Source organism: Protomyctophum bolini, assembly GCF_963924005.1.
Source record: "Protomyctophum bolini genome assembly, chromosome: 12".
In the NCBI taxonomy this organism is placed as follows: domain Eukaryota; kingdom Metazoa; phylum Chordata; class Actinopteri; order Myctophiformes; family Myctophidae; genus Protomyctophum; species Protomyctophum bolini.
Window position 1 is genome coordinate 1,169,232 of NC_137873.1, and position 10,147 is coordinate 1,179,378.

The following is a 10,147-nucleotide window of genomic DNA, read 5'->3' on the forward strand; positions in this document are numbered from 1 at the left end:
GCATGTGTAGACGTTAATGTCGCAGCCTTGCTGTATGCTGCCTTTACTCCTGTGCTCATTAAGTCTGTCTAGTATAGGCCTGTCGGTCCTGCCGATTTTTAATCTCCCGTCTGGGCGAGTGAAGCAATAGATAAAACCAACAGAAGAATCACTCTCCGAACAAGAAGAAGGAACCCAATCACTATCTAAACCATCAGAACTCTGATCACTAGAACTAGCGTTCTGAGCAGCTTTTGTGAGAATGAAAGCTGTGAAAAGGCTAGATATTGCTCCACCAAACAAAGCTATAAACGGAAACATGTTTCTCTGCCTCTAGTCTACACAATCCTCTGGTCTGTGTTTCCCATCTCCAGTCCAATTAAAGATGAAGGTATGTTGTAGGCCTACTCAAGAAACGATGCAGGAGCTCAAAGCCGGACAGATGTATGGAGAACCCGTCTGAGGACCGCCTAGCGAGAGACCACCTTGATGGGAGAAGAAATCAATGTAAAATATAGGCTATACAAAACGGGCTACTGCCCTGTCGTGTGTGCCGCCATACCCCTTATGCCTAAACATTTCAGACATTCTTACTACGGTATTTAAAAAAAAAACTTTTTAAATAGCCGATCTACATTATATGTTGTGAAGCTATTGGTTCTGCATACCTGTGGGGTTAATTGACACAATTATTACATAATTGTCTAATCGCAATTATTTCAGATAATCGCAATTATTTTTGTTAAGATGTTCATACATAACAAAAGCAGAAATAGCAGATCTACAAGCGTACAACACATCACTTCATGCATGACGCATTGTAAACTTATATATCAGCTATTTCCAATATTTTTGTTTTACCTTGTTTAAAGTAGGTATAACATTTTTAAAATATATTCCAGTAATTTCTTGGTAGATTTCAGTTATTTGTCTTGTGCACTTTTTCATTAGCGTATACGAAGCCTAAAAGGCAAACAATTTTAATTTCTATTCATATATGTTCCAATTTCCAATGCCAATAACACAATTAGATTGCTAATCGCAACTATTTGTGCGACAACTTAACCCATTCCGAACGGGAACCCATTTTGGTATTAGCATCATGTTATGCTTTAGCTATTGAAAAATAGCAGATCTACAAGCTCATAGCGTGCCACCGAGTGGCGCGCTACGAGCTTGTAGGTCTGCTATTTTTGAAAAATTGAAGAACGACTGACATTTTTAGAATCTGATCTCAGGTCAGAATGGGTTAATCAGACCAGTGTGTGTCCCAGGGGGGCAGTCAGACAGATATTTTGTGAAGCCACTAAGGAAATGAAAGTTCATATAATGGCCTGTTGTGGCGCTGTCATTGGGCTCAAAAAAACCCATAGCCCCATAGAAGTCCATGTATTTGGGCCCAACTTCACCTAGACTGTATTACCTTAATAAACATGGTCATGAATACTTTTTGCTTCCAGTCACTAGTTTAAAGTCTCATTTCTAATGTCATAATATTCTTTTTGGAAAATTATGGTCCCATTTATAAAAAAAATGACCATAAAGTCGCGCATGTTCTGAGGGGCGTGGCTACCGTTACAGTCTATGAACGGGATCCCCCACCCACTCGAGTCAAAATATAAACCAACAAAGAAGAAGGGGGGAAGTCCCGCCTCGTTGTCTGGGCCAGCCAATGGGCCAGCTGGGCCCAAACGGATCTAGAAAGATGGCGACTTCCAGTGCAAGGACTGACAGGCTTCATTTTATGTTCATGTTAGACCCGCGGAACGCTTTGTCCATATTTTTTACAGTCTATGGTGTGTCCAGTGGAAACCTCATATGAATCTGATCTCAGGTCAGAATGGGCTAAACATACCTGAGTTCCACGTAGATAGTAGATAGTGTACCAGTGGTGATCAGAGGTGTTGTGTTGATATGGTTCCAGACGTCAGGAGACAGTGCTGTTAGGATAATATTTAACCAGGATATCTGTTAAATCCCGGTTTAATCTCTAATCTCTAAGTGTTGTGAAACGGCTTTTTTTTTTCAAATGCTCAAATGGGCAGACAGACAGACAGACAGACAGACAGACAGGCTTAAAACAACTGTAAACATCACCATGCACAACAACATACAGTAACATAACAATAAAGACTGCCATTTTACATATTTGAGAAACCCTGGTCTAGTGCAGTGGTTCCCAAGGGGTCCTTGAGGGAGTTCTAGGGGGGTCCCCTGCAGCTACATGATAGTTTGGAACCAAATGGACCCTTATGGGTCTGTAACTCTGTGTACAAGTGTACAAATGGACCCTTTGCGGGTCCATTTGGGAAATATAGGGAAAATAGGGAAATAAAAATGCCAATAAATGGGGCTCCGTTGCCTAATGCAATGTTAAACTGGGGGTTCTTGAAATGAAATGTGTTGAGAATCAGAATCACTGCTAGAGCCGTAAAGATCTACTCTTATGAGGGGTCCCTGCAGGCATATCTATTCAAATGGGGGTCCGCGGGGCTAATTAGTGTCAATTTGGGGGTCCTTGACATGAAAAGGGTTTGGGAGCCATGTGGCCCTATAGATCCACACCAGCTCGGTGCTCCTGCATCGCTGCCCTCCACACTCTTTTAAACATATGTTTATTGATTTTTCTTTACAACAAAGTAATTTCAAAACAATTATTTACTTATATCCCCCCCCCCCCCCCCCCCCACATCCCATGGCAACAAAATATTTGAAGAAACATCAGGCATTGTTAATAAATACAGAAAAAAAAAAAAACACATACATTACATACAGTTAAAACAAACAAATGCACAATGTCCCATCACAGTTCCCTACCCCCACCCCACAGCTGACTATACTCCAATTAACCACTATACATCCAAAGCCTCTTCAATATCACCTCGCTTAATGAAGTCCAAGAACTTCTCCCAAATCTTATAGAATACAGCAGGTTTCTTCCCAATTACATACGTTAGTTTCTCATGTCACACTCTCCTTTCTAACAGGGCTGTTTTAAAGGTGCTCAGAGAAGCACTTATAGCAGCAGGATGTGGATTTTGGCTTTTATATGTCTACCCAACGCAGCCTCTGTAAATTACTGAAGAGTGCCCGCGGCAAATACTAATGCCGTGCGCATTCCCAGACCCTGTCACGATCCGTGACATGTGTTGGTTTTCATGTTTTCCAGTTATGGTTTGTGTTTTACTTTTCTGTTATGTTCCTCTGATTTATATTATACTTATATGAAGTATTGTGTTCTTGTTTTCCTAGTTCCTGTTTGAGTTTTGCTTTACCCTTGTGTGCTTTTATTTTGTAGAATTGTTCATAATGTTTCCTGTCTGTCTTGTTACTGTTTGCCTCCCTTGTCAACCTGTGCTGTGATTAGCCTAGTGTTTCCACCTTGTCCTGTTTGTTCCCCAGCCTATCACAGTGTTGTTCACCTGTGCCCTTGTGTATTTATACCCCCCCTGATCCCAGTGTTTCCTTGCTAGTTCATTGTGGTATGTTGCGTGTGTCTTGTCTTGACACCTTTTGTGCTTCCAGTGTTTTTGTTTGTATTCTACAGTATAGTTATTTTGAGTTATTAAACCTTTTGAAATGACCTGCTCTGCCTCTTCCTGCATTTGGGTCCTACAAACTCTCCTGACTTGAACCGTGACAGACCCCAGTACTGTGTGTACGCTACTCCATACAGCTGGTTGAGGGTATTAATTTATTTACCTAAGTATAACTACCTTAGAGTACAAGTACCATTGCTCTTTATGTCATGGCCTGAGTGTACAACAATAAAATTAATTATTACTTGTGACCAACCTATCTTTGTGAATTACATTAATATGAAACAACAAACGTTTAGTTTATAGACCACACCTTATAGAGCAAAACCTAGAACCGTGATATCATACTTTTAAGACAGAACTCGTTACTGGAATGCAGGCATACACGGACCCACTCGCTTGCTTCTTAAGCAAAGCGAGGCCTCTCTCTCGAAAATCCAGTGTTCCCGGCCTGTTAACATCAGTTAACTTGGGCTCAATCTAAGAACACCCTGATGTCCTGTTTAGACTGCGTGACCTGCAAGATGCAGCCTATGCAGCCTATTATGGGGTCACTCAAGGGAAACATCCGCCCACACCTAAGGAACTTGGGTGTGGTATTTGACCAGTCCATGCACCTAGACAACCACGTCAAATCACTCACTCGCACCTGTTTCTTTCACCTCAGAAATATTGCAAAACTCCGGTCCATCATCTCCCACTCTGAGCTAGAACTGTCCGTACATGCATTTATATCTTCCAGGTTAGACTACTGTAATTCACTTTTCACCTGTCTCAACAAAACATCCATTGACAAACTGCAACTGGTTCACAATGCAGCCGCCAGAATGGATTACTCACCAGGTCAAAAAAGTCATGTCACATTACACCCATTCTAGCCTCACTGCATTGGCTCCCGGTACAATACAGAATACATTTCAAAATCCTCACTTTAACCCACAAAGCACTCCACGGCCAAGCCCCTGCCTACATCACTGAACTGATTCAACCCTACACAAACACACGTTCACTCCCATCAGCCGATCAGCACCTCCTCGTGGTCCCCAGGACCAGATTAAAAACAAAGGGTGACCGAGCCTTTGTAGTGACAGCCCCCAGACTGGGGAACGCCCTCCCCCTGGACCTAAGAACTGTCCTTTCTGAGGCCTCTTTTAAAAAACAATTAAAAACACTCATGTTTAGACAGGCATTTGGTCACATATAATCACTGTTTTTCTACTGTTTGTGTTTTTATCTGTGTGTTTTTATTGTCCTTTTTGCTGCTATGTTTTTTTCACTGTTGACCCTGTGGAAATGGCTGCCTGCTGTTTTTATAGTTTTAATTTTGTACTATTGTAAAGCACCCTGTGCACTCGTGCTGAGAAGGGTGCTATATAAATAAAGGTCATTCATTCATATGTCCAACGACAGTCAATCATCATGCGGTATACCTCGTTCTAGATTGAGTGGTGCCCTCGAAAGACGTCTTAATCGCGTCTCTCGGCATACACCAATACACTTCCCTTTAACGAGGGACTGAGAGTGTTCACAACCGTGACCTGTAAATATCTATTTACACTACAGTACTCACCAAACAGGGTAATTCAGAGGAAATGGCAGAGGAGAAATACACAGGCTTAGATAAAAATGCATGGGAGTCAGACAAAACTGTTTAAGTAGAGGTAACAGTTGTTTTAATATCCATAATGGTTCATTACAGAAAAATAGCACAGAGGCAAAAAGCCCCAAAAGTAAAAAAGTGTTCGATACAGAAAATCTGTGTTGAGTTGTCAGCTCGGAGGAAAAAGGAAGAGAGATCTCTTTCCTTGTCATAAGCATTTATACTGTGAGGCATGCAACTTTCCCCGCCCGCCCGGACGTGTCGTAGTCATGGTTACATAGAGTCTACGGTCGTGCAAAGAGTCTCCGCTCGGTCTCCGTTCGGGACCACGCCCACGGTCTCCGCTCGGCCCCGTCCGCTCCCATTCTGAAGCCCCTGTCTCCGCTCAGTCTCCGCTCGCCGGGCCCTCCCCCTCGAGTCTCCGTTCGGCTCCCCTCGTTGACTCCAATGCGTTCCCAGTCTCCGTTCGCCCCCTCCTCACCCCTCATCTCATTATGCGAGGAGAGCAGGTTCCCGCCCCCCTCCACAGCTCTCAGAAAGTCAACGGCGGCCATTGCTTGCTGCCCTGTCAGTCCGGACCGCTGCGTTGAGAACAATAATACTTTGGGAATTAATTTACAGGCACTTTGATGAAATAATTACGGTATAGATGTGTCGGTGGTGTCCCAACAACATCCCGATTTTTATGTTTTATAAGTTTGGACGAAATTATGGACGGGATTTCTACAAATGCCTCACTGCCTGTGGAGTATGTGGACTGACCATAGGCTGTAAAGGGGACTGACTGACTGTAACAACAACAGGTATTTTATTGACCACAGAAAAGCAACACAACGCCTCTAAAAACATGTAACATTGCGTGTATTATTTATGCTGAAATGGAGAGATTGACAGCTCTTGTCTGTATTTGAGATGTATATTTTTCTCTTCATCAGTGTCTGTAGTACATCAGTCAGTGACTATCTGTCTTCATCCCAAAAGAGCTGATCTGCAATCTGCACGGTGACATAATTATCATATCCCCCATGGTTTTGTTTCCTAAATTATTTTAAAACATTTTACAAAAAAACATCCCCAAAAATAGCTAAACCTTTCATGAATTAAACCAAAATGCAGTGCTTTGTTTTGCAAACCACATGCATGGTCCATGTGGTTTCATTTGAACACCCTCAGCTAATATTGCTATTTTTGTTGTCCACTCATTGTGTGTGTCTGTGGCAGAAATTTAATTTTGACAACAATGTCCACCACAAGCCAACATGTTGATGACAGGAGAATGTCTAATTTTAGTAATTTATATTTTGGGTCACGAGCTAGCTAAAACGTGTGAGAAGAACCACAGTCCTACTAAGGGTCTCAGGGGCACTTACCCGGCGGGCCAAGTACAGGTCATGTCCTACAGTACTTGCCCAAAGGTCATGCCCCACTTGACCATATATATACCACTAGTATAATATGGCCGATCTACAAGCTCACAACGCCTCGCAAGCTTGTAGATCTGCTGTTTTCACTATGTATATATAAACTAAATAAAATACCTCAACTTAACTCCTACAATTCCAAGTGCTTCTCAGGGTGGGGGTCCCCAGTTTAAATGTGATTATGTTGGGGGTCCCAGCCTGAAAAGGTTGAGAACCACTGCACTAGGCTGTACGATAAAAAAACAAAACCTACACACAGTAGCTATGAATGACTATGGGTTCACACTTGATATTATATAATGTTAAGTGTAGCAACGGTGAAAACAGCACGTCAGGTAAACAGTGCTCTTATTTTTATTTCACAGATCCGAACGCAGAGTGCTCTGGCCACATTCAGGCGTTTTATATTTTGTGTTGTATTCATATATGGTTGCGTCCCCTCTCAAAAGAGCACTCGCCCGGTCGGGCAACCTGAAAGCACGACTCCACCTGCCCCAAAGTGTTCTTTAGCTGCCAGGGGCAGGTGGGCACTCCTTAGTGTCAACGCCTGAGGAACCCAGAGGACTAGGTATTAATTAACATCTCAGATACAGTAATAGCTGTTTTGTTTCTGAAACAGTCACTCATTTGATTTCTGGGGGTCAACATTTCTGTAACTGACACAAACAGCTGAAATCATTTTTGACCCATTTAGACCTGAGGCCGATTCTAAATCCTGGAGACCTGACAGTTTTCTGAAAAACCCATGTTTCTATGTCAGTGGTGCTCAACCCTTTTCATGTCTAGGACCCCCAGAATTACCTCTATTTGGCCTTGAACCCCCATCTGAAAATATGTTGTTCCAGGTAACCCCCAGTTTTAAAAAAAACAGCAGATCTTCAAGCTCATAGTGCGGCACTATGAGCTTGTAGATCTGCTATTTTTCAATAGCTAAAGTATAATATGATGCTTAAAACACCAAAAGGGGTCCAGAATGGGTTAAACGAGCATTTGTATAGCAACACAAATTGACAATAATTAACATTACCCTCAGTTAAGTTGAAATATTCTAGTGAGGGGGGGGGGGGGGTGCTGGCTATGTACCTTTGCACCTCTACACCAGCATGCCTGTTAGAGCATGAACCAGACCAGACAGTATTGACATTGAGAGTTTATTCAGTCTTTGCAGATACAGGTATGGCAGTGGTGAATGACGGATGAGTGATGATTTGACTGGCAAGAGAATGAAATAAATAACAATGAATAATGGGGATAAGTCAGGCGTAATACACAGTAGGCAATACAACAAGTAGGATATATAGGAAAGCAGACTTACATTAATGCATCATTCAGTATACAGGCACATAGGAGTTGTGGTGCTGCAAGCACCTCTCAGTGAGAGACAAATGTTTGTATGCTGCCTAGTTAGGCCTATATATATCCCTCAGGTGTGCAGATTATCAGCCCCGCCCACACCACCAACAGGCAACCTGCTACTGCTCCGCCCGCTTGTAGCGCGGCACTATGAGCTTGTGGATCTGCTATTTTTCAATAGTGCGGCACTATGAGCTTGTGGATCTGCTATTTTTCAATAGTGCGTCACTATGAGCTTGTGGATCTGCTATTTTTCAATAGTGCGTCACTATGAGCTTGTGGATCTGCTATTTTTCAATAGCTAAAGTATAATTGATGCTTAAAACACCAAAAGGGGTCCAGAATGGGTTAAATGAGCATTTGTATAGCAACACAAATTGACATTAATATAACATTACCCTCAGTTAAGTATTGAATTAAAGCTGCAATGAATACACAGGCCATTCAGAAAAAGTTACATCCAACCAACTATGTTCAGAGTGTGAAATGTGATGTACCGTATATGATAGAAAACATTAAAAGCATCTTAACACATAGACTGCTACAGGTTCTAGCGGACCCTGGCTTACTGGTGCTGAAGGCTTAACATGGGCTTTTTGAACTTTTTGGGGGGCCCACAGCGAGGGGCCTCTTATAGCGAGAATCACAATCGCATAAATAAAAAGAAAGCCCAACTCAGGGCTCGACAGTGCGACTAGGTACTCGCATTTGCGACTAAAAATATCACCGTGCGAGTTGTAAAATTCAATTTGTAGCACCGGTGCGAATACAGGATTTGACCGTTCAATCGTGATAAAGACAAGTCTCTACAGCAAGTGCACATTCTATAGTCACGGTTCTATACCTACATTTATATTTCTGAACGGCGGTGTCGTTCGCCAAAAAGAGCAGAGCTACAAGCTAACAAAATGTCGAGGCTCAATGTGGCGTTCATTTGAAGATCTGTCCCCTTTGCTCCCACCGCCCCTCCCCTCCCTGTGTCGCTGCTCCGTGCTTTTCCCTGTCACTGCTTGCTGACTGTCAGCAGCGGCAGACGAAGATAGCATTAGCATGATAGCACAGATTCAGAAGGAATTGCTTGAACCCCGACACGTTATTTGCAAAGTTTGTTTGTAATGTTCAAAGTTACTTTTAACCAAACGCGGGTGAAACAGCGTGCAGCCGTGCACGCACGCACGCGCGCGCGCGCACACACACACACACACACACACACACACTCATGGAGTGGACGGATTGATGTTTATCAAAAACAACCCTTGCTTAGCGTTTGCTTACAAAAGCGTGTGCCCAGCATAAATGATAATGCGAATGACCGAACTGGCTGGATTACCATTAATATCAGTCAGTCAGTCAAAGCCAAGGAGAATGTTACAATACTAATTCACCATCGAGCAGCCTCTGCACTGTCTGAATGTCACACTAACATGATAGAACAGCAGGATAAAAACGGATAGCCTGTCTATCCATCCATGAGCAACATATTATCTATCTAGCTCTGGTCCATAGCTCTAATGTGTTGCACGTATTAGAGGTATGGAACAGAGCTACTATCGATCTATCTAAAAAGTATATTATCATAAAACAAATTGATTATATAGATTATATGAAAACAAACATAACAATGATATCATGATGAATATCACTATTTTGTGATAATTGTCTGTGATTGGTTAGCTGATTTGCTCTTTACATATGACATATATTTTCCCTTCAATGTCAATGGCGTTTAATTTATGTCATATTTAGCAGAATGTTGATGTAATTTCTCTGCTGATTGTCAATGGCTCATTTTGAGATGTGTGGGGACAAAGGCTGTATGTAGGAGGGGCTAGCGCCCCTTAAAAATACATCATTTTTCATCGTGCTCCTAAAATAATTTGTGTGCACCTAGATCTTTCAACTTAGGCGCACACGTGCTACTTGGAAAAATGCTAAGCGTCGAGCCCTGGCCCAACTTGTCCACTTCAATTTAAAAAAAAAATTATGATTCTACCATCTTCCATTCTGGAGATATTGACCTTTTTCTAACACCTGCTTTTGCCTGCACGCTGCTTGTGAAAAAAAACAACAGAGATATGGAGGGCTGAAGTTGACAGACATTTCAGTTCAGTTTTTTTAGTTCAAAAGACCGATATAAAATTGAGCACAAATAATATCCTATACAAACCATATACCGAATGAAAGCCCTGAATGTCTACTTTTAGGAGGAAAACAGTACACATTGTACACATATACAGTTTGTCACTAATTGGCTA

The 10,147-nt window shown here is 42.2% G+C and overlaps 1 long non-coding RNA gene across 1 annotated transcript; it reads right to left on the minus strand.

Annotated features, from left to right (window-relative positions):
- Window positions 1-331: 331 nt before the first annotated feature.
- LOC308324938 lies at window positions 332-5,277 on the minus strand. Its single transcript, XR_013964977.1, has 3 exons — window positions 5,089-5,277; window positions 1,835-1,919; window positions 332-464 (listed from the first exon to the last, which is right to left on the minus strand). It is a non-coding gene; the product is annotated as an uncharacterized lncRNA (long non-coding RNA).
- Window positions 5,278-10,147: the final 4,870 nt, after the last annotated feature.